The sequence below is a fragment of the Nuphar pumila genome, chromosome 8 (assembly GCF_984573655.1).
Source record: "Nuphar pumila chromosome 8, dmNupPumi1.hap1.1, whole genome shotgun sequence".
NCBI lineage: Eukaryota > Viridiplantae > Streptophyta > Magnoliopsida > Nymphaeales > Nymphaeaceae > Nuphar > Nuphar pumila.
In genome coordinates, this window is record NC_143256.1 from 17,293,264 (window position 1) to 17,310,406 (window position 17,143).

Below are 17,143 nucleotides of genomic sequence, written 5' to 3' on the forward strand. Positions count from 1 at the left end.
ATTCTTGAATTAGAAACTTAAATAGCCTTTGAAATTCTATATAATATTCCATTGAAATAGTTTGACCAAAATATGCAAGTAATATCATTTTCAATACTCCTTGAGAAGAAATAAAAAATGAATTGAGATTTGTTCACGCCCATGCTTGAAATGAGCAGTACTACATCTTTTAAGCAAGTAATTCAACTTTATGTTCATGTGGTGAAGACGAAGAATAGAGAAGAGATAACAGGAGGTACCACAGGGCTGTAAAGTGCCTCATATGGTGGGTGATGTCGCAGTCAACTCTCTTGTATGTTATGTCTAACTTTAGGTTAACCTAATTACACATATACCTTTTGAAAGGTACACCTTGCCATGTAATGATATAATATGACGAGCAGTGCTTCATTGGCCTAATCATAGCACTATGGATATTGTTTTGTTCTGACATTGTTACCGTGCCAGTTGTAAATTTGACATATAAAATGTCATGAGCAGAAATTCTCTTGATCCAATGTTCACAGCATAAGGAATTGATTTGTATGTGACAGTTGACACTATTTGTTATTCATTATGTAAGTTGTACAAGTGGAATTTGATTTTCGCACGTGCATGGTATAGTCAACCTCTCTCACGCTCTCTATAAACAGGCAACTAACTACAATTTTTATTCATACATGTGCATATATGTATTGGATAAACTGGGAGCTATGTCACATAGGTACGGGTGCAGATGCGGGGGCGGCGATGCGGCACTTTAAAAGAACTTGGGTGTGGGGGTGCGGGAGGGTATATATATATATATATATATATATATATATATTTTAACACCACCCCTTTACCCTTTCTCGTGGTACCCCATTCTCAAGCCCCATCCCTCTTTACCCCTTCTCGAGGTACCCCCTTATTTTTTTAATTGGGGGGGGAGGGGGGTGCTCGAGGTACCCTTACCCATTATCGAGCCCTGTCCCTTTTTTTAATGGACAAAGTTAACCAAGTCCATTTTGGACAATGATAACCTTGGGTGCGGGTTGACCGAATTGGGTGCCACACCCGCGTCGCGTCGATGTGGGTGCAGAGGCCTCTTTGGTGAGTCCCTGTGACATAGACTGGGAGCATGTCTGTGCTCGCTAGTATGTCTAATGGCAATAACATGTGAAAGATTTCCAAAGGCAATTCGGTTGGAGATTTTCTCCTCGTTTTTAAGTTATATTGTCCTAGTCCAATTTGATGATTTTATCAGGTGTTCTCCAAATATTTGGTCCTCTTCTTTGATGTTCGGATAGTAAATATCAGGGATAGTCCATATATTCTTGTCTGGAAAGCTTTGCAGCCAATTATAAAAGTTCAATACACGGTAGTATTGCTCACCAAGTCTGATGAATAGCATATTCCTTTAATAAGGAACAATTTCTTAATCTACCTGCCAAATTCCAATTGATGATATCCTGCTGTGGGGCTTATATTTTGCTGACTGTACAACAACTGTAGCTATGTACAATATGTTCAACTTGCTTTTGCTACAAGAGATGATCCTTTTCCCAAAATTTTACAGGTAAGGAGAATTCCGCTGCATGCTGATCAGTGTGGTGATGAAGAACAAATTGATATTGGTGCACAACCAAAGGACTTAAATATTGCACTTGATAAGCTCGAGCTGGCATTGCTTTCAACTGATTCAGGAGTAATCATGCTTCGTGGATCCAAAGTGTTGTCAACTCTGAATCTTGGGTTTGCTGTGACGGCATCTGCAATTTCACCTGATGGAAGTGAGGCCATTGTTGGTGGCCAAGATGGGAAACTCCATGTCTATTCTGTCAATGGGGACACTCTCACTAAAGAGTCAGTCCTTGAGAAGCATCGTGGTGCTATTAACGTCATTCGTTTCTCCCCAGATGCCTCTATGTTTATTTCTGGTGATCTCAATCGAGAAGCTGTTGTATGGGACCATGTCACTCGAGAGGTACCATCTCTCTCTCTCTCTCTCTCTCTCTATATATATATATATATATGTGTGTGTGTGTGTGTGTGTGTGTGTGTGTGTGTGTATCAATCCTTGAACACAAGCACACACACATAACAAAAAGAAAACAAGAATTGGTGTATGTACAGAGTCTACAGACAGTATGCTAGGGAGATGCACATTATAACACTTTGCAAACCATGTAAATCCTTTTTTTTTGTCTAAGAGAAATAATTTAAGCCAGGGGATAAGAAATCTTTCAACAAGCTTACAGAATAGATCAAATTAAGATTCTTAACCACCAGGCCTATTCCGACCAATCCAAGCTAAATCCCCATCTGGCCATTTTATTGGCACAATCCAAAGCTTGTTTGAACAACCACTGAAATGCTGGATAAAACCAAAACAAATGCTCAATTGTTTCGTTCTCATCGAAACAGAAGTAGCAAGTACTTGCAAGCTGGAAACTTTTGTCTTTCAATTTGCACTGGTTATTAACCTTATCAAGTGCTAAGAGCCACACAAATATCTTGGTTGTAGGAGAGGGATGGAAACCCTGGACGGTGTCATTTGGAAAGTGGTCTACATCTTTACAGCCAAAAGCATGGCTAAATGAAGCTATAGAGAACATAACACATCCGTCACATTTCCATATAAGGAATTCTCGCTGTCAGAAATTTTCCATGGGCCTAAAAATCCAATAGCCATAACCAAAACCAATCTTCTACCTCTTGCTCCTTGAAATTCCTTCTGAATTCAGTGAACTAACTAGCTCTTCCTTTCCAACATTCACTTACAAGTATGCTGTTATCTCTGTTTATGTGAAAAAACGGTGGATATCTTTCAGCAAGAGTTACATCCCTGGACCATAAGTCAGTCTGGAACCTCAGCTTGACCCCTTTGCAAGCTTGATTTGAACCATAAACTTAATTACCAATTCAATCACCCCCCTTTGCAAGGTCGTACTCCCTTGAAGATTTGATTATTTGGTTCCAGCCAACCACACCACCAGCTGAGATAGAGCTACCATTTCCACGTACCAATCCATTTATCCCCTTCACCCAAGCCTATGGGACCAAAAAACAAGTTAGATTCCAGATTTGTTCAAAGCTAACAGTCAGATCTGCCTATGATTCCAGTAAGTGTTTTAAAATTTAACATTCAAAACAAAGAAATCTTCTGAAAAATATTAAATCCATAGAGAAGAAAGAGGTTAGAAGATTAGAGGAAAAAGCATGAAGATGAGATTAATAGATCACTTCGTCATGGCTGCTCTAATTCTGTGTCAATTTTTGTCATTTCAATTTGACTCAATGAAATAGGAAAGAGAAAATAAATATTCCAACTACAACAGGTTGATGTCCCAACTCATTAATCACATGGGATGATCTCTCATAATAGATTAATCCTCACTAGGATTGAGTTAATTTTTTTTTATTAGTCAAGCTAGGTTTGCCTGAATATGGCCCGATTGAGATAGTGTGACTCCAACTGGTACTACAAATCAATTACCCGAGCCATTGATGACAATGATACAATACTAATGCATGTTACGTAAAGCAAAAATAAAAACACATATTGAAGAAATGCCACGTATCCTTACATCTTGTCCTTAAGAGTTAATTAAACAGAAAGATGAGCATTGTCAGGGATAGAATGGGCATGTTACAAGTTGTCTGAAATTACAGAACACAAAAAATTTGACATGAAGCAAGTTGAAGGAACTGGGAAAAGGAGGAGCCCAGTAAAGATTGGAGATCAGCAATAAGCAGGAATATTACTATTGGGGACCATAAGTTTAGCTTTAAGCAACAATGGGATTACAAAGCAAATTGTGGTGCATAAGACAAATACCAGTTTTGATAATAATGGTGTACTTTGCTATTAATTGCATGTTCTGGATTTTCATGAGAAGGTGACAAAGCAATCAAGACCTAGAATGAATTGATTCAGCGCAATATCCCTGTTATGAAAAATGTAGTAGACATTCATTCTATTGTATGTCAATGGCATTCTAGATCCAAAAACCTTGAAAATTCTTAAGCATTTATGGCCTTGTGTGCGGTATTATAATTACCCTTGTTTTCCTAGACTACAAAATGCCTATGTCACACGGACTCGGCTAGGGAGGTGCCGCACCCGAGTCGACACGCCCCGACACGGGTGCGGACACGGGTGCGGCTTCGGACTCGGCCCGGACTCGGCCCGGACTCGGTCAACGCCGAGTCGGACTCGGTCAACGCCGAGTCGGACTCGGTCAACGCCGAGTCGCACTCGGTCAACGCCGAGTCGGACTCGGTCAACGCCGAGTCGGACTCGGTCAACGAGTCTAGGCCGCGTCCGTCCACATTTTGGACTCGGTCAACTTTGACCGAGTCCAAAAATGTCCCTTTTTAAGACAAAAAACAAAAAAAAATAATTTTTATATATCTTTTTTTTTAATATATAACCAGACTGTGCAATGCAGTTGCACAGTCACAGACTGTGCAACTGCAACTGCACAGTCATTGCACACAGTCTGTGTGACTGTGCACAGTCTGTGTGACTGTGCACAGTCTGCACAGTCACAGACTGCATTGCACAGACTGTGTGCACAGTTTGTGTGACTGTTTCACAAGTCACAACTTATGTAAAAATATGTATAAAACACGATAAAAGGTAACCCAACCATTTGAGATAGCTAAATAAATGCTTTTCCAGTTTAAAAAAATACTAGTTTCACAAGTATTAGAAAAGCTAGCTTAAGAACTACCATAAAGAAATGGGAATGCCAAATTGAAACTTTCGAAAAAATTAAGGTCATAGTTTTGGCTACTTAATTTTAATTGTTTACTAGAATTATATATATATATATATATATAGCTGAGTCCCCGTGTCCAAAATTTTTGAAATTGCGCCGCACCCGTGTCGCACCCGCACCCATGTGACATAGCAAAATGCCATGGTTCAATTTATCAGGCACAATGTAAATCCTATATGGTTTTTTAATTTTCTTTTTGTTTCCTAAATTCTTTTTACACACATTAAAGTAGTGGAAGGCTGTCATGCTTCATCCATGTTTCTTTTTTCTTTATTTTTGATAGATTTTGTCACTATATTTAAGTTGTTCATACTTCTAACTTTTTGGTTCCCATTTGCATAGTCCATCTCTCTTTCTTCCTTTCCCTTCCGCATTAATCCTTTTTAGAAATGTAATGTTAATTACCAAGGTTTGATTTTTAACTTCCTGAACATTTGTCTCACTAACCAGTTGACTATCTTCTGCAGGTTAAGCTTAAGAACATGTTGTACCATACTGCTCGTATAAATTGTGTGGCTTGGTCTCCTGATAGCACAATGGTTGCTACGGGATCTCTAGACACAAGCATAATTATATATGAAGTTGATAAGCCAGCTTCAAGTCATATAACCATAAAGGGTGCTCACTTGGGAGGTGTTTATGGATTAGTTTTCAATGATGATTGCACTGTTGTAAGCTCTGGTGAAGATGCATGCATTCGTGTGTGGAGATTAGTGCAGCAGTAACGGGATCGTAACTGCAATTGATGGTTGATTTGGTTTTGGAAGCAAATTGTGTGGCCTTACATTTCTTGCTCTGTGCAGTCTTCGTCAAAAGAATTCTCTGTTTTGTTTGTAGGAAAACCCTTTCCAGTTTGTCTTTGATTGAAGACTAGAAGAACATAGCAGAATGGCTCGTGTTTTGATATGATTTTGCTGATGTGAGTTTTTCGCCTTTTTTGGGTTATATTGGGTGTTTTTTTTTTCCTTCTCCTTTTGTCGGTCTGATCAGCCATGCATACACCTAAATATTTTCCATGATCATATTTGTGTATGCAATGTTCATTGCTGGAATTGTGATGAAATAATAGAATGCTTAATCCCTTGGCCTATTCGCACTCGCTTCTTTGTTCAAGCATGGATATTGCTTTCTTTTCGGGGGGGGGGGGATGAAAGAGACACTCTTTCGTAGGAAAGAGAACTTTTACTAAGGGAGGTGAAACAAACATCTCCATGGAAAACATGTGGTGGTGTTTACATAATAAAGGCAAACAAGCATCTTTCCTGTCAAAATGGGTTCACACCACTGTTGTCTGTATTAGAATCGGACTTCTATCGTTTGGCCCAATGATTCAGGTGAATCCTTCAATATCCATTCTCAAGTGAATTATTCTGAATTGGCCAAAAAATAATTAAAAAATATTGTGTCAATCAGAACGTGACACATGTTAAAGCCATTAAAATAATATAAAAAATTAATTTTAATCTATTTTTTACATTTTATTAAAAAATAGCCAATTCAGGTCAGTATTTTCTGGTGCATCGACATTCAGGCCAATATCGACAACACTGGTTCACACCTTCCCCCCATGGGAAAGAACTTTTTCTCATGCGTCCCTTCAAGAAGTGGCTTCCCTTAGGTGGGGATGCAATAAATGCCCTCTTGATGATATTTCGATCTTAAGAATGTGAAATAAGTCTCCATATGGGAACTGGTAGTTGGAGGGAGTTTATGCATTTGACAAAGTGGCAGCAGTCCATTTCTGGATTTGGCATCTACCATTTTATGAGGTGGTAGTTGCTAAATCCAGTTTTCAATGCAAATACAAAGGTCGTCTCACCTCCTTTCTCAAATGCATAAAGTGCCTTAACATCATTCTCTGGCACAACTGCCACTCAGTGAATCATATTTTTGATCCTATATCCGACCAAATTCGATTGTCCAGTTGCATTTGATAAGCTAAAACTATTCGAGTATAATTCGATTCTGATTTTGCTATCAAATCTGATAAATATCCAAATTTGAAGGATATCTGAATCTGTTTATATGTAACATATAGCGATTACGTAATGATTTATTGTGATAGGTATTATTATGTACAGTGATTACTGTGATAGCGATTACTATGTATAGTGATTATTGTGACCTATGTATAGCGATTAGTACGTATAGCGATTACTTTGATATTGATTATTGTGTATATGATTACAGTGATACCGAGTGTGCAACAATTATTTTATATAGGAATTACTGTGTATAGCGACATGTAAAAGTACAAATGAGAGTAATTTTGATTTGATACAAATAATATGTTATTTTGTGCTACAAATAGGTCAGAAGATAAGTAGAACGCCAGGTGAAAAGCTCAAAGGGCGGTGTCAGTGGCCTGCAGTTCTGTCGTAATATGGACATCTGAGTGAATATCAGAATGATCAATTATGAAATATGCACTTCAGTGGCTTTCTCGTGTTGGAACACTAAAACCCACCCGGTCAATAAGTGAAATCATAAGATGAACACATTCCAGTTTGATTCTTTTGAGATCACCATGACCCTAGAAGATGTGCCACAAATTACGGGTCTTAAGTGCCATAGAATTGTTGTCCTAGCATGAGATTCAAACTATAATGCAAGGGACAAGTGCACGACCCTTCTAGGAATGTCGATGGAGGATTGGGGTCAATGTATTTTTGGTGAAAGCAATTTCACATTAATGAAAGTTTCTTCTTTTCGTAATAAATGGGAAGGCCGGTCTGCTACATGTGCATCTGAAAGAGCTGACCAAGAGTTGCGCAGCTTCCATCTTTATTTTTTTGGACTTACTCTATTTTCGGATTTGTCTGGTTCGAGGTTAAGTTACCTGTGGCTGCAGTTCTTGAAAGACTTCGATGAAGTAGACAACTATGCATGGGGTGCTACTATTCTTGCATTCTTATGCAGTCAACTTTACCGTGTGAGTAAGGGTACAAAAACCGTCGAAGGGTTTTAGCCATTTGTTAAGGTAATTATTTATTACATATTTGGTAGTTATAGACTAATGTCGTTGAAGGTTATAGTCTTACTAATATATTATTTTTGTAGGCCTGAGCATGAGAGCATATTGTCGCCTTTTGTCCTCAGTGTGGCCCTGCGATTTATGGTTTTTCCAAGATCGACCGATAGGCTACAATAAATGTCAAGGAGGATAATGCTAAGTTCATTTTAGATGGTCTGCAATTAAATGAGGTAAATGGTTTAAAATCGTTTATAATCGTTTAAGCATTTATCATTCATTAGTATAAATTGTTGAAATGTTTAGCATTCTTAAGTAATCATCGCTGCAAGAATTTGTCTTCGTTAGTACAAATCATTATCGCATTAGCATTTAGCATTCATTAGTATAAATCATTCTAATGTTTAACATTCTAAAGTAATGATTGCTTATAAGATTTTGTATTCCTTAGTACAAATCGTTATTGCTTTAGCATTTAACTTTTATTAGTGTAAATCATTGAAATGTTTAGCATTTTTAAGTAATCATCGCTGTAGGATTTTGTCTTCGTTAGTACAAATCATTATCGTATTAGCATTTAGCATTCATTAGTATAAATCGTTCTAATGTTTAACATTATTAAGTAATGATCGTTGCAGGATTTTGTATTCCTTAGTATAAATCGTTATCGCTTTAGCATTTAACTTTTATTAGTGTAAATCGTTATAATCTTTAGTATTCTTAAGTAATGATCGTTGAATGATTTTGTCTTCGTTAGTACAAAGCGGTATCGTTTTAGCATTCATTATTGTAAATTGTTGTAATATGTAGCATTCATTAGTGTAAATCATTTTAATACAAAACATTCATTAGCAACAATCGTTGTAATATATTTAGCACTCGTTATTATAAATCATTTTAATATTTAGCATTCATTAGCATGAATAATTATGCCTATACCTAAACCATAATCTCCAATGTACAGGTTGTGTGGAGACTGTATGAAGATGGGGAGGACGAGGACCAAGAGGTTATTGCTGAGGCTGCGAGACTGTCTGGCTGCAATATTTGGCTATTTAGCAAATCTGAAGCCAAGTTGCAGCATGGTAGTCAAGTTCTCCTGTAAGCTGGCTTGGGACAGTCTACCCCAAAGCAGCTTGTGGAAGTGAGAAGGAAGATGAATAGTGGTGGGGTCAGGAATGAGAATTAGTACGAACGCTTTAGGAAACAATTGGATAGCTGGAACAAATGAGGTGTTTGTAACATAGCATATGATTATAAAGAACGACAATATGACCTCAACTATTTTAAAAAATATTAGGAACCCATGCATCAAAATCTGGAGATTGAGAAGAAGCAACGTGAAAATATTGGGAACCCATGCATCCCTCCCGTCCCCCAACATGTCATCTCCCAGCATAGAAAAAATGTTCATCGTGTCCCTCTACCTACAACAACGATTCCCTCAGTTGTAGTACACGGTGAGGAGCAAACACAACTCACAAAAAAGAAGGTAGTCTCTGTCACAAGGTTAGAGATGTTGGAGAGAGAGAATAAGGAGTTACGGAAGTAGGTGCAGAATTTGGAGAGATAAATGCGATCACAATATGGTACACTGGTAGAGATGATTACCAGTGGTTTGAATAAGTTCGAGGAAACCAAGAGGCCACCGAGAAAAGAGAGTCCACCAAGGAAAAGAAAGAGACGATTTGTATATCATAGTCCATCTGAGTCGTCAAGTGCTACTGAATAAACATTATGTGATTTTTGTATCCCGATAATTATTTATTGTAATTCTATAATTCTTTGTTGTAATTCTATAATTCTTTTTTGTAATGTGACATTCTATAAATATATAATTCTTTTTTTAATAAGTTCAACACACAAGTGCTACTGAATAAATTGTTGTAATGTTCGGCCTTCATAAAAAAAAATTGAAGAAGCATTTAGCGTTGTGTACTACAGAAATTATGATTTACTTTTACGACCTTTCTTTCTATCGTGATTTACACAAAAAATGATAAAAGGCTGAAAGGATTTGTACGTATAAAGGCTACATGTTATCGCGATTTGCTTGATACCGATTGGCTTGCAATCAGTTCTATAAGAGATCGCGATTTGTTTTTTATAGAAGAAGTGTTCTATCACGATCTGTACACCCATGAACATAAAGCAAAAATGATTTGTCCTATCGTGATTTGTGTTTACGAGCTTTGTCTATAAGAATGATATGCCCTATCACGATTAGGGTTTAGGTTTTTGTGTTTTAAGGGTTTAGGGTTTTAGAATTTAAGGTTTAGGGTTTAGGGTCTAGGGTTTAGGGTTTGGTGTTTAGTGTTTTAGGGTTTAGGGTTTTAGGTTTTAGGGTTTGTAGTTTAGGCTTTAGGGTTTGGGGTTTGGGGTTTAGGGTTTAAGTTTTGGATCTATCTATATTTCAAATGGATCATCTTAAATAAAAAAAATTTGGGTTTATTTGATACCCAAATAAATTTAATTAAAAAATATATATGTAAATGTGTATATATATATATATATATATATATATATATATATATATATATATATATATAGTTTAGATTGGGTTTGCCTTTACGAGCTTTGTCTAAGTGAACGACACGTCATATCGCGATTTACACAATGACTGATTCATAAAAGGTAAAAAAAGAAAAACAATAAACAAATCGAGACGATGTTTAGACTTAGTAAAGAACAAATCGAGTTAACTTCAATGATACAAATCAATGTAACTTTATAAATACAAATTGATTTCGTTCACAAAGACATATCATTGTCGCGGTAACTTCATAACTACAAATCGATGTGATTTACAACCACATTCATTTACAAAAAATATGAGTATTTAGTTATAATACATCATAATCAATGGTTTGGCTTAGATACAATACATGACCATCATGGATATGGAAATAGTTTAGACTCAGATCAGGGTTTGGACTGGACCTATAAGAGATTTGGATCCATTTAAGACCCAAATAAATCTAATCTAATGTAAAAGTATTTTAGATCCATTTAGAGATCAAATTGGATCCTACTAAGAAAATAAGATATCGAATCTACTTAAAGACTCAATTTGATCTCATTATGTATATTAACATTTAGACCCATTTGGAGATCCAATTGGATTCCAGTAAGTAAATAAGGCTTTTGGATCTACCTGAGACCTAAATGGTTCTCATGAATGTAAAATGAATTTGTTTAAATCTGAATTCAATTCGAGGTCCAAATAACTCCTACTTAAGAAAAAAAAAATTGGATTCACTTATGATCTAAATGAATCATTTTAGTGTACTGTGAATTTTACTAAAATATAATAAGTTTTTGATCTATCTAAATTCCAAATGGATCATACTTAAATATAATAACTTTTGGGTTCATTTGAGACCCAAATAAATTTAATTAAAATATATATATGTAAATTTGTATCTCTCTCTATATATAATAGTTTAGATTGGGTTTAAATTTGATGAGAGCTAAATAGGTCTCACATCCAACCCAATCCAATCACTCCCCTACCTAAACACATCTGACAATCAAATACATCTCATCCCACCAAATCCATTTGAATATCGTATTACGATTTGCCTTTACGAGCTTTGTCTATATGAATGATATGTCCTATCGCGATTTACAAAATGACTGATTCATAAAAGGCAGAAAAGAAAAACAACAAACAAATCGACACAATGTTTAGACTTAGTAAAGTATAAATTGAGGTAACTTCAGCGATACAAATCGAGGTAACTTCATAAATACAAATCGATTTCATTGAGAAAGACAAACAAAGGCATATTGTTGCTTGATATTGATTGACTTGCAATCAATTATAATTCATTTTTGCAAAAGGCAAATGAAATGATGTTTTTTAATTAATGTGCAATGCAATTTATTTGTGTGCGCTTTTTTAAAATGAGCGGTATGTGAAACGATGTTTCCTTTATAAATGAATGACAGGTCGCACAAGTTTAGGAGGGTGTCACTTCGCTTTGCTTCGTCAGTAAATAATAGACGAAGTGACATTTCTATTATAAATGATGAGTTTGTGGTTTGAACATATAACAGACAAATTATGTAAATCTCTCTGGGTTGAAATAAAAATTAATTTTACTAAACACGTCAATAAGTTGGACTGTTATTTGTAGCAAAGGTAAATCGTTGTCTCCGACGTAGATGTCATTGTGTAAATCACTTAAGGACATTATCTGGTATAACGATTCAAATACAATATATGTACAACAATTTGAAGAATTTTGCAAAAGTTTTGAGAAGAAACTTGGAGAAAGAATGGCAATTTTTGTGTTTTGAGCCAAACTTGGAGTATTCGAGCTTGGAGGAACCGAGTAGGATGCCTTCCATCCTCATGGTATCGTGATGGACATGAAGGGCATCCACCATTGTTGTTTTAAGTGCATCTCTGCTACTGTTCGTGACCCATAATGTTGCATGTGTTCCTTGGTGGCAATTTTAGATTACACTTCTTATCTTGTGACCACTAGGATTGAAGAAACATGTTTGTGGCTTGAACTGGCCAATTTTTGTCTCCATCAGTTTGGCTAAAACCCAATTGCTCTATTAAATTTGTGTTGTGGATGTTGTTATTGCTTCTTAAATCTGTCATCTCATTGTTAGAGTTGGATTGTGTTGCACCATATTTGAAACATGCATGTCTTTTGAATGAATACAGATTTGTTAAGTTATTTTCTTGAAAGCTTGTGTGGTTGATTATCTTTCGTGTTTGAGTTGAGCATTGTCTAACCGGAGTTGGGTTTCAGAGAAAGGGCAGTTGAAAATTTGATAAATCACCATTGGAAGTATATTTTTTGTGCAGGTCAAATTTTAACCACCAAAAAATTAAAATCGAAAATCAAAACTTGTGCATTTGTGCTTGATGTGTGTTTATGCATTTTGGTTTGTCTGACCCAGTCCTGATAATCAGAGTGTATCTTCGTAGATATAGGTCTATTTTGTGCTTACTTAGATTTGTTGAAAATCTAATGAACTCTCCTATATTTCCAGTGTTCAGTCCGCTGACAGATTTTGTATTTGCAGTCACCAAAAATAGATCTGAACAAAGAGTACAGTCATTCGAGTGACTGTATTTCTGGTGCATCATTCAGACCAGTTATTCATACCATATCATGGCACCCCGATATCAAAAAATTACAATTATTGATTCGTTGGAAAGATATTTTTGTTTTCTGTGTTTTCTCTGTTAATCAGTTTTTTCAAATTTAGTGACCTACTAAGTCAAATTCTAGTAGTATCAGTCATTGTCATATTCCATAAAATTTCACTTTGACTGCTTTTGCAATAGAATTTTATTTCGATGTCTTGATCACGAACTGACTTATTGTCGGTGTGCACCATATTCCATAAAACTAAATAAAAGGATAAAGAAACTACACAAAAATACCTTTTCAACGATACCTGATTTGCAGAAAAACTACGAACGAGATACAACCCTGACAACATTCTTAAAACAAGAGCTGAACAAGCATGGTTATTCCTATCCCAATTATTCTATACTATTTTTTAGCCATTTATACTAGAAACCCAAAAACATAATAAAAAGAATAGAGGCATATCGAGGTGTTATATTTCCAATGCCACCAAGGTTACCATGATCTAATGAGTGGTTGGAGAGAAACATCATTTAAAAGTTAGACTATTTGGTTGTTCCAGTCTACAAAGCATGTTTCGTTTCCAATTTTGTAACTCCAACGAGAACCTTAGAGGGGTTTTGAGTTCTGACTCAAAATAGAAAACTTATTGACATGTATCTTAACTTTCCAACAACTTAAAAATATATGTTTTCAACGTTGAATCAGAGAGATACATATCTGAGAACAATGAATGTTCAACAAAAATTTGTAAATATGCGAATATGCGAATTTTCTCCTAAATACACGATCTTCCTCTTAAATATGCAAAATTCCTCCTAAATATGTGATTTTTCTCTCAAATATTTAAATTTTCTCTTAAATATGTGTCTAAGTATTGCTTCCAAGATTTGCTACAGACTTTACCACTTATTTTTTACCCAAAAAATGAAAGATTATGAAAAAATATAAAGAAGAACAAACAAACTAGGCATAAATACATTACCAACGATACTTGATTTGCTAGAAAATGATAAACGGATGCAGGGATACAACCCTGATAACATTTTTAAAATAAAAGATGAACAAATGTGATTGTGCCTATCCTGATTATTCTATGCTATTTTCTAGCCACGTGCCAAAAATCTAAAAAAATAATAAAAAGTGCAGAGAGATCATGTTGTTCGCTTTTTAATGCCACTAAGATCAGCTTGATCAGATTAGTGGTGGGGAAGAAACATTCTTTGAAAGATAGATTGTTCAATTATTCTAGTTTGTAGGGCATATTTCTGTTCTATTTTTTAAACTCAAAAACATAAACCTTAGAAGGGTTTTCAGTTCTTACTAAAAACAGGAAAGTTACAGGCCTATATCTTCTTCTAACGACTATAAAAATATAGGTTTTCATTATTAGATCAGAGAGATACAGATATGAAAAAAAAATGGTTTTGCAGAAAATACGTGAATATGCAAATTTCTCTTAAACATGTGAATTTTCTCCTATATATGTATTTTTTCTCTCAAATATGAAAATATTCTCCTAAATATGTGAATTTCTTCTTAAATATGAGAAATTTCTCTTAAATATGTGAATTTTCTCTTATATATGCAATTTTTTTTCCAAATATATAAATTTTCTCCTAAATATTTATTTTTTCTCTCAAATATATGAATTTCTTCCTAAATATGCAAATTTCCTACCAAATATGTGAATGTCCTCTCAAATATATGATTTTCCTCCTAAATATGTGAATTTCTTCATAAATATGTGGGTTTCTTTCAAATATGCGATTTTTTGCTTAAATATATGATTTTCTTCTCAAATATTTAGGAGAAATCACATATTTAAGAGAAAATTCACATATTTGGAAAAAAAATTGTATATTTGAGAAAAAATGCATATATTTGGAAGAAAATTTATATATTTAGAAGGAAATTTGTATATTCAAGAGAAAAATATCATATATATAAGAGGAAATTCATATGTTTAGAAGGAAATTTACATATTTAGGATGAAATTCGTATATTCACATATTTTTTGCAGAATAATTTTTGTTCTCAAATCTTTATTTCTCATATCCGAAGTTGAAAACCTATATTTTTATAATAGTTGGAAAGCGGAAACACAAGACTGTAACTTTTCTGTTTTAAGTCAGAACCGAAAAGCCCTTTAGGGTTCCCCTTTCTCAGTTTCAAAATCAGAATAGAAATATATTCTGCAGACTGAAACAACCAAACAATCTATCTTCTAGTGGATATTTTTCTCCAACCTTTCATCAGATTAAGGTGATCTTGGTGGTGTTGGAAAGCTAAGGCCTCAATCTGTCTCTTTTCTTTTTATTATTTTTTTGGATTTTTGATGCAGGTGGGCAGAAAATAATATAGAATAATCTGGATAAACACAATCACACCTATTCATCTCTTATTTTAGGAATCATGTCAGGGTTGTTTCTCAATGCTTGTTCATTGTTTTTTAGCGAATTAGGAATCGTTGAAAATGTGTTTTGTCAAGTTTCTTTGTTTTTTTATGTATTTTTCAAAAATCCTTCATTTTCTAAGTAAAAAATTAATGGCAAATTCTAACACATATCTTAAATGCAATACTTTGACACATATTTAGAAAAAAAATCACATATGTAGGAGAAAATCACATATTTAGGAGGAAATTCATATATTTGGGAGAAAATTCACATATTTTAAAGAAAATTTGCATATTTTTTGCATGACAGTCTTTGTTCTCTGATATGTATCTCTCTGATATGATGTTGAAAATTTACATTTTTATAGTTGTTGAAAATGTGATACATGCATGTAACGTTCTAGTTTTGTGTAACAACTAAAAACCCCTTTAGGATTCTCGTTTTTGAGTTCTAAAACTGAAACAAAAACATGCTCTGCAGACTAGAATAACCAAACATTCTATCTTTCAAAGGATATTTCTCCCCAACCACTCATTAGATTAAGGTGATCTTTATGGTATTGGAAAGTTAATGCCTCGATTTGTCTTTGTCCCTTTTGTTGTTTTTTCAGATTTCTACTGCAGGTGGTCATTAGCATAGAATAATAAGGATAACCACAGTCGTGCCTTTTCATCTCCTGTTTAGAAATGTTGTAAGGGTTGTTTCTCAACATTTGTTCACAATTTTTCAGCGAATTAGGTATCGTTGAAATGGTATTTATGTCTAATTTCTTTGTTCTTTTGTGTGTGTTTTTGAAATCATTTATTTTTTAGGTAAAAAATCAGTGATAAGGTCTGTCATAAATCTTTGATGCAATACTTGGGAACATGTTTGGGGGAAAATTTGCATATCTGAAAGAAAACCACTCATGCAAAGGTTAAAATGGTCTTTTTAATGACAGATATTTGCAATTTTGGACATCAAACAAATTTTTGAAAATTATAAGGTTTTTCGTGAAATGCATCATTTTTGTCGTACAATACTTATGATAATTTTTCATACTTTTATTATCTCCCTTTCTGCCCCTCTTAAAACATATTGGCATCAATGCACTCTTAAAAAGTGTTTGCCATGTAGAACATTTGTCGGTCGAACAAGCAAAGCGACAAATGTTCTGGATATAAGAATCTTGAGTGAGAGACAAATGTTTTGGACTTTTGCATCCCCTCAATTAAATTGAGCACAGAACACACATGATAGGTGAATCAAATGCGGGACAACACCTCAGCAGGGAGTGTGGTGTCCCTCCAAGAGATTCTTCGGTGAATCAAACACCCCCTTAACATGATTGCACATCCACAAAATCATTTTTCGAGTTGCTGGTCCATAATAATTCTACATCCACACACAAGGGCTAGTACCAAGATCTAATCAGTCACCAGCAAGGCACAATCTAATCGGTCAAACCCACCATTAGGTGTAAAAAAACTAATAAAAATATGTAAGTGTGCACAAGTCTCTTTGAGTTTGAGATTAAAGGAGCAGCTAACAACCATGACTATATGACACTAGCCAATCACACGACAGCATTGCATGGGGCCCACAACTACAAAGTTTAGACCCCACGTGAAATGTTGTCATGTGTTTGCCTGTGTCAAATAGCCATGGCACTTAGCCATTCTTTGAAATACTGCTCTAACATCTTATGAAATTGGGATCCTCAAAGGATTTTTAGCTTGACCCCCTTGCCAAAAAGCCTTGCATTTTTGGCAGTTTTGAAGATTTTAGATCCACGGATTTGAGATCTCTCATTTTAGTAATTGGAGGATTTGGCATGAGTTACCAATGGGGCTCGGCGTGGTTGGTAAGAGCTATCAGTGTACATCTCCTTGTGGTGGGATGTTGCAGGTTAAAAAACCTTAGTGGTACATT

At 35.0% G+C, this 17,143-nt stretch overlaps 1 pseudogene; it reads left to right on the forward strand.

Moving 5' to 3' along the window:
- The first annotated feature begins 1,048 nt into the window (after positions 1-1,048).
- Positions 1,049-5,470, forward strand: LOC149829692 (actin-interacting protein 1-2 pseudogene; annotated as a pseudogene).
- Positions 5,471-17,143: the final 11,673 nt, after the last annotated feature.